General features: G+C 48.1%; 1 protein-coding gene across 8 annotated transcripts in view; it reads left to right on the forward strand.

The window, feature by feature from the left end:
* The window catches only part of NF1 (neurofibromin 1), a 2,143,703-nt gene that overhangs the window by 1,780,497 nt on the left and 349,513 nt on the right, over positions 1 to 13,693 (forward strand). The gene's annotated exons all lie outside the window — the stretch shown is intronic.

The following is a 13,693-nucleotide window of genomic DNA, read 5'->3' on the forward strand; positions in this document are numbered from 1 at the left end:
GTGCTCTGGATGCCTGTGCCCTTGCTGCCCCTGGATAAGTGTATACCCCGCCGAATGCTGCCGGTGCCCTGCAAGGACCCATCGAGTGTTGCGGCCATTTTGGGAGCTGTGTGTACACTGTATGCGAAGGGACCGGAGGGCCATACTCGACCTGCCCGTGCTGCATTGAGGAGTGGACTGGGCGCACTTGACCGAGCGCTGGCACCGTGCGCTGGTGGGGACTGCTACGCCCCTTACTGCTGGCTGGAGGGGCCGCTATTACACCGTTGACGTACGAGGAGTGGGGCACACCGGAGGGAGTCCGGCCCAGCAGGCTTTGCTGGGGGGCAGTGTTTATCGGCTCTTACTGCGTGGGACATCCCCCCCTTACTTGCTCCTACTGCTGGAAGTGTTATACATACCCCGAGGTGAGATCCACATGCGGCGGGAGTTACGATAACTTTTGACTGCTGAACCATTCATTTGGGAGGAGCTGCATTCCGCTTCCCTGGGAGACACCACAGCTGCGTTGCTTTGGTTGCGTGCACAGATGTTGCGATAGTGCAGGCTAGCGTGCTATATTGATCATTGGCAACACCGCGCATACGGGAGAACATACACCTACCTACGTGCGACCCTCTTGGGGGGGACGGCTGCGATTGCCAACTGGCTGGTGCTCCCGAATAGCGTACATGGGACTTGGAAACTTTGCTGCCTCATTATATTGTTCATTGTTAGTGCACGGTGGGCCTGGAGTGTAGCGAGATCTCTGGACTGTTCCCGGGCCGGAGTCGGTAGTGCTGCCGCTGGCCAGAAGACTCGTCAGAACCCTCCCTTAGCTGCACGCCCACAGCCTACGCAGTTACTGATCCCTGGTGGAGCGCAACTGGACGGTGAGGATACTATGACGGACCTTACATACGAGCCCGCACTTACAGAGAGGTCTTGTTGCTCGGACCGAGGCGAATAGTGTCGCATCATCTTGACCGGTGGAGAGGATGGGACGGCCAGATGCGCGACAGCCGAAGCTCACGTTTGACGCCACGAAAAAAACGACTCGCAGCAGCCCGGAACAGCAGAAGCAGATTGAGACTAATAGTTCCGTTGATGGCCAGGCGACCACCTCCACAGATGTTCAGGAAATCCTCTGTGAAATGCGCCAGGGATTTGCGACCATCGCGGACAAGGTGGACAGGATGTCGTCTCGGATGGATGCAGTAGTCCACAAATTGGATGTTCACGAGGGGAGGTTGAAGGAGGCGGAACAGCGGGTTTCGGACATCGAGGATACCTCGGCTCAGCACACGACGCGACTTACACGGATGGGTGACCTACTGCGCACCATAGCGGCCAAGAACGAGGATTTGGAGCCGCGAAGTCGGCGTAATAATATTCGCATTGTAGGTGTTCCAGAATCCACGAATGTGGGTAAAATGGAGGAATATGTGGAAAAGCTCCTGCTGGCAGCGGTGGGCCCGGAAGCGTTCTCGCCCCAGTTCATCGTGGAGAGGGCGCATAAATCCCTGGGACCGGTGACCGGTGCCCATGAAACCGAGACCTATCATTGCCCGCCTGCTCAACTATAGAGATAGGGACACTGCCTTGCGTGCGGCTCGTACCTCCAAAACGCTCTCCTTTGATGGTAACAACTTTACGATATATCCTGATTTTACGCCCATGGTGCAGGAGGAGCGGCGCAAGTTTTTGGATGTCAAAGCAAAACTCCGTAATCTCCAGGTGGACTATGCACTGCTCTACCCGGCTCGTTTGCGGATCACGTGTCAGGAGCGCCAGAGGTTTTTTACAAAGCCGCAACAAGTAGAAGACTTCATCAAACATTATAAACGCACAGCACACCAGAATGGGGACTGAGATGCCGAGCCTGACCGCAGACACGAGCATATGGATGATGATGAACAGTGATCACGCAGCTTTTTGAGACTTTTGATATCAGTCTGGGTCCTGTATGTGAGTACTGCTTTGTGGACTAATCCATGGATGTAACTATGTTTGCCTTCTATTCTCCCTCCCTGAATCTATCTGGGTATTGGAACTTGGTCTGGGGGAAGCGATCTTGATTCTGATCGCTGGGTACCCCCCTCTCTCCCACTGGCTGGGTAGGCTCCACCATATGGGGCTGGTGGAGAAGAGGGGGGTAATGTGTTGCCACCTAGAATGCTACCTAGCGGGTATTACCCATGTGGTTACTGTTGGTATAGGGTACGTTCCCACCCTTGGTTGTTGAGGGAATTGGGGGGGAGGGGGGTGGATGGAGAAACTGGCAAGTTGGGGATGCTTCAGTGGGAGGTTGGGAGGGAATGGGGGAATGCCTGGGGGTTGTGTGAGTTGGTTGAGTGCGATCTACACGTGCAGACGGACAACATGGTACACTGGTTTCTTGGTTGTGGAAGGAACACTTGCAATGTAATGATGACATGGATGATGCATTGTAAATTCATACAGCTGGACAAAATTGATGTTTATAGGCGCGGGGGAAGCTAACAAATGTACCTTTATGTCGTGGAATGTGCGAGGGCTTAAGGATGCATGTAAATGTAGACAGTTGATGGCCTACTGGGATAGACATAACGTACAGGTGGTTATGCTACAAGAAACTCACATCCCCCCGTCAGCCACGTCTGCTTTCGGTAAGAGATGGGCAGGTGTGAGAGTCTTCTCGAATTATTCCTCATATGCCAGGGGCACTGCCATCCTTATACATCGAGCTCTCCCGTTTACACTACAGGGTCAACGTATAGACAAGGAGGGGAGATATGTGATTTTGTGGGGGAGACTAGGTGGGGAGACGATCACCATTGCCAATTGTTATGCACCTAATATTGATGATCCCCACTTTTTCTCTGTGCTCTGGGGAATTGGGATGGATGTGGGTTCTAGTCATTTAATTTGGGGTGGAGACTTCAATGTTGCTTTGAACCCGAGATGGGATAGAGCGGATGGGTGCTCAACATACCACCCCAGGGCGAGAGATACCCTTAGAGGGATAGTGGAAGAAGAGGGGTTAGTTGATGGATGGAGACATCTGCATCCTGACCTGCTTGATGGCACACACTTCACTTCATACACTGGAAAATGGGCTAGGATCGATTATATATTTGTATCATTGAATTTAGCACCACATGTCCTGAATGCACAACACTTGCCCAGAACACATTCTGGCCACTGCCCGGTCCTGCTGACTTTAGACATGCCTGGGTTTGAGAAGCCACGTCCACCTTGCGTTTGTACCCTAACATTCTAGTGGACACTGTTTTCCGTGAGGAACTCAGAGATGATATTGAAGATTTTTTCCCCGTAACAAGGACACTGTGGATAGTGTGGAAACAGTTTGTGAGGCCTTCAAAGTTACAGTGAGGGGATGGTGCATTGCTAAGAGCTCCGGGGTACTGAGAGACATACAGCGCACGCTCCACAGACTGGAAGAAGACCTGCGGGCACTGGAGAGAAGCATGGTACGGGGAGATGTGGGAATGGTACAGCAGGAATTCAGGGCTAAATTGTCAGAATACAAGGCAGAGGCACAAAGGGAGGTACAGTTCAAGGGTAAACACTGGAAGGCCCGCGCTTACAATGAGGGAGGGAGACCGGGTTGGGCACTGTCTATGGCGGTTCGCATGGCGCGAGGCACGAACACTATCTTAGAACTGACCACTGCTGACAGAGGGATATGCAAAGACTCAGCAGGCATACTGAACACTCTCCAGACACACTATGAACAACTTTATACATCACGGGCGACCGGGGACTTTGACCTGGACAGCTTTCTGGGGGATATAGCGCTCTGCTGGATAAGTGATGTCCACAGACAGTTTCTGGGAGCACCACTTGAATTAGACGAGGTGCGAGATGCCATAATGTCCTTGAGCAATGGGAAGGCGCCAGGGTACGATGGGCTTCCCGCAGAATTTTATAAATGCTGCGTGGATATCATGGCGCCAGTGTTGCGGGAGGTGTTTGAGGATGCCCCGGAGGTGGGTATCCTGCAAGATCCATGAGAGAGGTTGTAATCACATCCTTACTTAAGCCAGGCAAAGATGCCAAATACTGTGACTCGTATCGTCCTTTATCGCTCTTGAACTGCGATGCCAAAATCCTAGCCAAGATACTAGCCGCGAGACTATCTCTACTCATGACCACACTCATACTGCCTGACCAGTCGGGTTTTGTCCCTACAAGATCTACATCACACAACCTCCGTAGTGTATTTTCCCTTATCCAGACGGTGAGCCCTGAGATACCGCTCGCTGCTGTCTTTTTAGATGCGTCGAAAGCCTTCGACTCCGTGGAATGGGGGTTCTTATTTGCGGTATTGCCAAAAAATGGGCTTTCCCCCGGTATTTGTAGACTGGGTGCGTTTGCTTTACACGGCTCTGAAGGCGAGGGTGCTTGCGAACGAACGTCTGACTGATGCCTTTGCAATAACAAGGGGTACCCGTCAGGGGTGTTCCCTCTCGCCTTTACTCTTCGCCATAGCGATAGAGCCGCTGGCCTGTCGCATTCGCCAGCTCCATAAAGTCAGCGCCTTTCAGTGTTTTCAACGAGAACTCTCTATTTTATTATATGCTGACGATGTCACGCTATATGTCAAAGAACCCCAGACTACCTTGAACGCATTACTGTGGGAGTTTGTGGCCTTTGGGGGCCTGTCTGGTGTCTCTATTAATTGGAGTAAGTCCCAGCTCTTCCCTCTGACGCCTGCTGTGTCGGAATTCCCGCTCGACTATCCTCTGGAGTGGTGCTCCTCGGAGTTGCGCTACTTGGGGATACAAATCTCGAGAGACAAGGGAGACACACTGCGACTGAACTATGGAGTGGCTATAACTAAACTGTCAGACTCGGTGTCCTGATGGATCAAACTACCCTTATCCACGGCCGCTAGAATCTCCCTCATAAAAATGGTGGTCTTACCACGATTCCTATATCTATTCCTCAATATACCACCCGGGTGCTTTCTTTTTCAAAACCTTGCGCTCCGAACTTATACGACTGGTGTGGGGGGGAAAACAGGCGCGCCTCCGATGGGCAGTCATGACACAACCTTACAATATGGGGGGGTTCGACGTCCCCGATTTCGAAGTTTAATATTTGAGTGCCCAGGCGCACTACCTGTATTATTGGATGAAGCCTACTGCCTTCCTGCGCCAGGTTGCAGCGGAAGACTGGATTGCTCACCCATTACCATTGGATGGAGTGATTCATGCCCCCCTGTCGGAGTTGGATATGCACACTAATACGGTGACTTGTACAATGGACGCGTGGCATAGAATAGGGAGACGGTTGCAGGCCTCGCTACTATATACAGCTCGACTGCCACTGTCGTATCACCCGCAAATGGCGCTCTTCCAAGAGGTGGGTTTCTGGCACATGTGTCGCCGGTTGAACGTTCAGACTTGGGGCGATCTATTCCACGGTGGGATGTTTCGGTCTCGAGAAAGTTTTTTGGGGTCATATACGCCTAACCCCTTAGAACTGTTTTACTTTCTACGGCTTCGAGAGGGCTTGAAAACTTTATTGCCTGAATACCCTCGGGAACCCCCCACAGTTGCCCCGCTTACGGTTGTGCTGAATAGCACTGATGGTGCACATCTAGTATCCAATATATATAAATGCCTCCGGAGAGAACTACCGGTTGTGGAGAGTGCGGCTAGATCGCACTGGTCACAGGACCTTGACAGGGTGCTCACAGACGACCAGTGGGAGTATTGTTGTGACCTATCGGGTGCAATGATGTCCAGCTGTCGCTTCAAAATTATACATTACAAGTTCCTCCATAGGTTGTATTACACACCTGTAAGGTCAGATTCGGCTTGGCTGACTCGGATAGATGCGAGAGATGCGGACAGGGAGGGGCGGACTTCCTCCACTTGGCATGGGACTGTCCGCAGGTGCAGGAGTATTGGTCCCAGGTATGTGAGGGCATTTCCCTTATGATAGGGGTCACATTGGACCTAGATCCGCTGTTGTTCCTACTAGGTTACAGCGCACAGATAGCGCGGACTGTTCGGAAATACACTAATGTTGCATTGTTGTTGGCAAGACGACACCTGGCCTCTAGGTGGGGTCGGGGTCGGGCCCCTAAATTCAAAGATTGGTTACGGGATATGTTATACTGTCAGGAGCAATATGGAATTTTCTCGGAACTCCTGCCTCTGACCTCTAGGCCGGCTGACATTTGGGGTCCACTGCAGACATACCTTCTCCTAACTACAAAGCAAGGAGTGGAAGGTGCTGATGATATCGACGTGCCCCCAACAGCAGACTCGGAATAGATATGTATGCTATTTATGGGCGTGGGGCGAAGAGGGTGAAATGTCGGTGGCCCGCGCTGCCGTCGACCTATTGGATGTAGAGGTTACTGACCGGCCGATGTATCTGCGTACCTATACGACTATGCAGAGAAGGCTGATCTGCGGGATCGCGCCTGATAGATATTCTGCAATGTAATGATAATCTTTCTTTAGCTAAGCTGTTATACACTAATCCTGCGGTACCACTACATTAGGGGGACGCTAATGCGCTTTGTGTCAGACTGTTACTGTGATGCTCTCTCGCATGCTGTATTGACCTTTATGGGGTTTGTACTATTCCACGAAATATGTTTCCACTGATTACCACCTGGGTACCGGTTGGCTGGCTCTTAGGCCCGACAGAATTTGGCTAATACTTTACTGTTTTGGATGTTGGATGCACCTGAATGGTACTGCTGTGCCTATTGCTGACGTTTTTTCCTACTGCATTAATGAATGTGTATCGCTGCCGGCCTAATATGGTTGTAGGCACACTGCTGTGTATGTGAGCACGATTGACAATAAAAGTGTATAATCAAAAATAAATTTAAAAAATTGACTATAGATCTTGTAAAGCTATAATTTTAATAGGGAACCAGATCTATGACAAGTTACAAATAATGTAAGAAACACAATCATTCTGATTTCTAAGAAAGTGTTGGATTTGCGGTATATTGGGTTAGGATCAAGTGAATTCACCTTCACGCTGGTTCTCAGTCGACATGATTCATGCCTTGGTACGTCCAAAAAATTATCAAGTGGCATTTCTTCAGGACCTTTAGCTGTATGTACCTAATCTTATGCAACAAAAGGGGGGAATGCCTGCTATATGTATGTGTATCCCCACCTGTGTGGAAAATGTGTAATTCCAGCTGTATAAACAACTTAAACTACTATGTGTATGTTCAATAAGTCAGCGACCCTCCCAAACTCGAACAGGCCCCATCGACGTCAACGATGTGACTCGGTCAATTGCTATGTGCAGTGTGTGTCAATGGTTAATTAACTATCGGGTTAAAATGACAGCTTTACAAGATCTATAATCTTTTAAATTACAGTTTCCAATCTTGTCACCGACCGACTGGAACACATTAGCTTCCCCAGCCAACTTTGGGCGATCATTAAAAGATCTCTGGCGAAGTGCCCCCTTGTGGTGCCCGTTGGGTATTTTAGCACAAACACAATGATGAAGCATGCCACCTTTGGGTGGCTGAAGGCATTTGCTTCTAAGAGCCGAGCCTCCCAGTGGCCATTTCCAGGTCTCTAGTAGGTAACCTGTATAGGTATGACAGAACAGTATACTCCAGTTTAGTGTTATATTTCCTTTGTATTGAAAGGCAAAGGTCAAATATCAGGCTCTGTCCTCCAGTGAGCTTGGTGTTTACCTTTCTTTCTTTCACTTCAGTGAGTGGATTTTTGTGACAATCTTGCTGTGAAAGTAAAGGCTTTTTTTCTAGCACACAACATTTGAATGTCTGTAAATGAACTTCACAGATATTTCCGAATGTATCAGAATTATGAAAGCACAAATGAAGATTTTTTTTTTTGTAATTCTGAAGTTTGGTGGAATATTTTAATATGATCGTAACAAATCAGTACACTAGGTGATGGCATTTGCTCACATTATCGTTTGTGCGTTGTATACTTTTATTAGTTGAACTCTATGTGCAAATGTGATGGTCATTTCAATTGAAAATGTGTTGTCTGTAATGGTAGTGCACTATCACATCATGCATACTACGCACCACGCTGCTCGACTCTACTTTATGCCACTGTGTGCCACACTACGACACACCACTCCAATCTATGACACTTCACACCTCTCTGACACTTCACTCTAACATGCCACTCCACTGTATAACACTCCAGTCTACTCCTTTCTGCCACTTCTCCCCTCTACTCTGCCACTCCTCTCCTCCACTCTCCTCCCTTCCTCTCCACTCTCCTCCCTTCCCCTCCACTCTCCTCCCTTCCCCTCCACTCTCCTCCCTTCCCCTCCACTCTCCTCCCTTCCACTCTCCTCCCTTCCACTCTCCTCCCTTCCACTCTCCTCCCTTCCACTCTCCTCCCTTCCACTCTCCTCCCTTCCACTCTCCTCCCTTCCACTCTCCTCCCTTCCACTCTCCCCCCTCCCACTCCCCCCTCCCCTCCACTCTGCTCCCCTTCCCTCCCCTCTCCTCCTCTCCCCTTTCCTCCCCTCCACCACTCTTCTACCCTCCACCACTCTTCTACCCTCCACCACTCTTCTACCCTCCACCACTCTTCTCCCATCCACTGTGCCACTCTTCTTCCATCCACTGTCACTCTTCTTCCATCCACTGTGCCACTCTTCTTCATCCACTGTGCCACTCTTCTTCATCCACTGTGCCACTCTTCATCCACTGTGCCACTCTTCTTCATCCACTGTGCCACTCTTCTTCATCCACTGTGCCACTCTTCTTCCCTCCACTGTGCCACTCTTCTTCCCTCCACTGTGCCACTCTTCTCCCCTCCCCTCTGCCACTCTTCTCCCCTCCCCTCTGCCACTCTTCTCCCCTCCCCACTGCCACTCTTCTCCCCTCCACTCTGCCACTCTTCTCCCCTCCACTCTGCCACTCTTCTCCCCTCCACTCTGCCACTCTTCTCCCCTCTACTCTGCCACTCTTCTCCCCTCTACTCTGCTACTCTTCTCCCCTCTACTCTGCCACTCTTCTTCCCTCCACTCTACCATTCAACTCCACTCTTCAACTTTCAACTTCACTCTGACACTTCACTTCACACTACTCCATGCCATGGCATGCCACTCCACTATACTCCACTCTGACACTCTACTCCACAAAGCTCTGCTACACTCCATGCAACTCCCTTTACGGTACTCCACTGTACTCCACTCTGTGACCTTTTGTACCACTCTGACACTCCATGACACTTTACTCCACTCTACTCCCCTATACTCTACAACCCTCCACCCTACTCTTCTCCACTTTGCTCCCTTCCACTGCATGCCTCTCCACTCGAAAACACTGTACTCCACCCACAACTTTCCACCCTGTCACTCCACTCTTCTACACGCTACTCCACTCTACGCCACTCCACTGTACTACTCTGAGCCCCTCCAATCCTCTTCCGCCATGCCACACTACTCCCTCCACGACACTCCATGCCACGCTACTCCCTGCACTCCACGACACTCTACTCAACTCCACTCTATGCCACTCCTCTGAATGACACGACACGCTACTCCACTGTGCACAGCTCCCTCTATGCCACTCCACGCCACTTTACTCAACTTTTAGCCACTCCACGACACTCTGACACTCAGTGCCACTTTACCACCACGCTACACCCTTCCACTCTAGCCCACTCAACTCACCACTCCATGCCATGACACGCCACTCCTCTTACCATGCCACTCTGTTCTCCGCCACTCTGTTCTGCGCCACTCTGTTCTGTGCCACACAATACTATGCCACTACATTTATTAAATGTATTTTTTTTGCTCAGTCAATCATTCGGCCAGCTCCCTGAATGTAGAGGTGGGTAGCTTGCCAACGGCGGGTGCTGTCTTAATCCAGAGGTGGTCTGATCCATATTTGCCCTTTGTGGCATTCCTCTGGAGGGCCTGTTTGCAATCACAAACCAATGCTGCTGTGCTCTGCCTGAGATAGGACTTATAGTTTTCTTATGTGCTCACTTCCATTCATCTGATTTTTCATGATCTGAGGAAGCAGCGCCAGAACTGCGCTCGGATGATCTTGATTACCCTGAAATAGCCATGGGGAGGTGTTAATCACACTACTTATGCCTATCTCTGTGCCCTCCTCTTCCTGTTTTGCTCAGAACTGATATCCTCTGTCAGTGGGAATACTGGGTCTTTATCCAACCCTCTTCCTGAGTGGAAGGTGAGAGAGGCAGTTTGAGTGCTTTTGAGTAGTCCCTGGAGTTGGTGGATGTTACCTTAGTAACGCCTCCACTAAATCTGTGTATTCTGGCTGGTAGTCACATTTTGTGTCTTGTTGTGCTGAGGAACATTTGGAACCCTTGTCTAGGATCTTTTGTCCGATGTGGTGGTGTTTGTGCTATCTTTATTGGCAAGGCTTTGCATTGGCCATTGTTAACGGATATGTCAGCCTGATCTTTCCTTTGTTTGCTCTATCAGCCGCCCTTTTTTAAGTCACCTGTTGTGATGCATTTTGTAAAAGACTTGTCTTACATGTTCTCTCTGTAGGCTTATGTTATGTCACATTGGGACCGGAATCTTAATTCATTCTTCCCCGATAGACTGGTTCTTCACACAGGGCTTCCTTCCAAAGGTAGTTTCTCTGTTTCATGATGGTCTGTATGTTATCTTGCCATTGTTTTTGCAACCTGCCGCCAAGGCTGAGGAGCGACTCCACTATCTGTATATTCATAAGGCCATTCGTTTCTACATTGACATGGATGTTGAGCATCACCTCAGTGATCAGTTGTTCCTTCACTACATGTTCCCAAGAAGTGTAAGGCGGTTCAGAAGTGAACAGTTTCCAGCTGCATCATCCTCTTCATCAAAACAGCTGCCCTTTTACCAAGGAGTTGTCCTCTGAGGGCTCATTCCACCAGTGTGAAGGCCACCTCTCCTGCGCTGTTCAGTGGTGTTCCCGTTCTTGGCATCTCTCTGGCTGCAGCATGGACTTCAAACCATACCTTCACCAGGTGTTGCTGCTTCTGTTCTGAAGTCCGCAGGGATAGTCATTTTGCCAGATCTGTGTTGCAAGGCTTCACGGTGTTATAGACTCCTTAGGCCCACATCATTAGGAAGCCCAGCTTGGTTATCTATTCAAAAGATGAGCAATTTACATGTAGACCATTCCATCAGAAGAACTTGTTAATTACCTTTTGTAGTAATATTTCAGGTGGTTACTCTACCTGCAGATTCCTCATGGCCCCGCCTACCTCCTCATTCTGATTAGTCGTTTTGGCTGTTCGGTATTGAGGTTACAAGTTATCTTTCTGCACTCAAATACTGCCAGTTTTGTCAGTCTTGTCTCCCCCTTTATGGATGTGGAAAAAAAGGATGGGTATTTACGTCAATCGGCAGGCCAGGCCATATATGGCTCTGTGATGTGATATCCAAGGAGGTACCAAAGTTGACTCAGAGCCATGGTTTCCCCTTATTGGTGTATGACAGCTATTTCAACTTTTAAGGACCCATTGGGGTGCGTGGGGGAGATAGAATAGGTGAGGTGTCTGCAGATAGGGAGACTGTCAACCAGAATGTAAGTAATGTGTTCTTTATGACCAATATGTTTAGTAGTTGCTTGCGTATTGGGAATTTTGTGTGAGGTCTGGTAGGAAGAAAGTGCAACAGAATTATTGAGTTTAGATTTGAAATTGTTGAAGTTTCTCTCTTGACGTTGTTCTCCTGGTAGTTAGTTCAATCATAGAAATTATTTAGAATACTGTTGTCAACCTCCCATTGATTGAAGTTTGTCTTTGGGCCAGATGCATCAAAGGGTTTTGCCCATTCTGTGTCTATGGGAAAATGTGTTCATGCATATGACCCTTTGAGATACAGGTTTTGTTGCATGATTGAAGCAGCCTAAGTGATTGATAATAATGATGTTGCTTTGTGAATGACCAGGAGCAATTCTTTGATTACATATTAAAAGAAGATGGGCACATTTAAAATGAATGTTAGCATCCATTGGAAGCTGGCAAAGAGCTAGTCTAACAACTAAAGTAGCTTTCTTTTATCATAGCCCTTAACTAAAAGTACTCCCATCTAATGCGCTTTTTGTAACTGGCCTATCCCGCTCTTTGTCTTGTTTAAATGGAAGACATGGGCATTGGCAAGAATCAAGTTGATTAACCCCGGATAGGGGCGTTCTTTAGAGGTGGAGCAAAGTGAGGTACGGTGTTTAAATGAGCAAGTTGAACCAGGGTTTCCTTTGCCACAACCTGGTGACCATTCATGGAACGACGTAATCAAGATGAGAGCTTAATTTTATTGCCTTCGGTTTCATAGCAACCTCTTGAACGAAGATGGTGCGTATGTTTGTTTAACATTATCCTGGTTTCTAAAACAATAACCTCTGTTTTCATCCATGTACTTATTGCCAACTATGGCTCGTTCTGCTTTCCGCATGTTTCAGAGAGTCCAGCAAGTAACCACAAAGGGAGCATGCGTAATGCCCCCATTTTAATTCATTGATTGTAATGATTTAGAAAAGCTAAAAATCAACCAAGCATGATGGTCTGACTTTTGCAGTATATTCTTGAGTCTACCGATTCCTGCCTCACCCTATTGTCTGCTGTTGAGTGAGAAGGTGAGCGAAACAGACTTTACCAAACCCACCTCCAATTCCTGTAAAGTTTCTGGGAATTAACAACTTCTCCCAACACTGGCTTCACGTTATTTCAGGTCTGGAATCCCCGCTGCCAGCTGCTCGCTTTATATGTGGTTTGTTCATTCATCCAAGGATGTTGTGGTGTTTAAGACTATTTTGTGGGACGTGGGTGGAAGGGGGAGCCCGAAACTGCCACTAAAATGAAGGAGACACCCAACTGGGCGTTGCCCACTGTATCTACTGTCTTGAAGCTTTGACGTAAATGATTTCACCTCAATACAACTATATGTCATGCCTGTATTATGCCTGTTGCAATTTCTTATTTCTTGATTGTGATTTCACTTTGTCTTGAAATCAAGAAAAAAGAATTAAAAAAGATATATTATTCTGCAGTTGGCAGCCAAACTACCTTTTCCAAACGCTTGCTCACTGTGAGGGGAACCGCGGATGTTATGTGGAGGGTCACCTTTGTACTAAGAGAGTTTGAACTGCCCGTTAAAGTGGTAAACGTCCAGTACTCTCTAATAATTACTCTCTGTAATGGAGGTGTTTATATTAATGCTTATGGAGGGCACAAAGAGGTATCAGAACTGCAGTGTTGCGTGAAGTCTGGATGCAGCTTTCTGGTGAGGGCTGCGAGACCAAGATATTAATATTAATCTGCATTTTATTTTCATGTTTTCAAGTTTGCTATTTAAAATTTCCATAAATAATGTGTTATTTTGATTCAGTTTGTTATATGATTAATAGTAAGTACTAAATAGCTCGACACATTTCTTCTTGTATTATATTCAGTAGGGAAATAATCTTAAACGCATTATCTGTTGTCATCTAGTACAACTGGTAGATATCTTAATTAACTCAATTGGTTGCTTCCCATTGAGTAAGGGTAATACATATTTCATAAAAAGTTTCTGCATTACCTGTTATATGGCTACATGTTTGGACAGCAACAGCAGAGGGTGCCAGGTTATCCCTGCAAGCAACATGCTATGCGCCACTGTTTGGGGTGACAAAACGTCTCTTATTCCAGGCACCAGGAATCCTAGCCTCAGCATAGAGCAACTGACATTTTATCTCCATTGAATTTCAGCAAATTTA

This window comes from Lissotriton helveticus, chromosome 3_1, assembly GCF_964261635.1.
Source record: "Lissotriton helveticus chromosome 3_1, aLisHel1.1, whole genome shotgun sequence".
Lineage (NCBI taxonomy): Eukaryota > Metazoa > Chordata > Amphibia > Caudata > Salamandridae > Lissotriton > Lissotriton helveticus.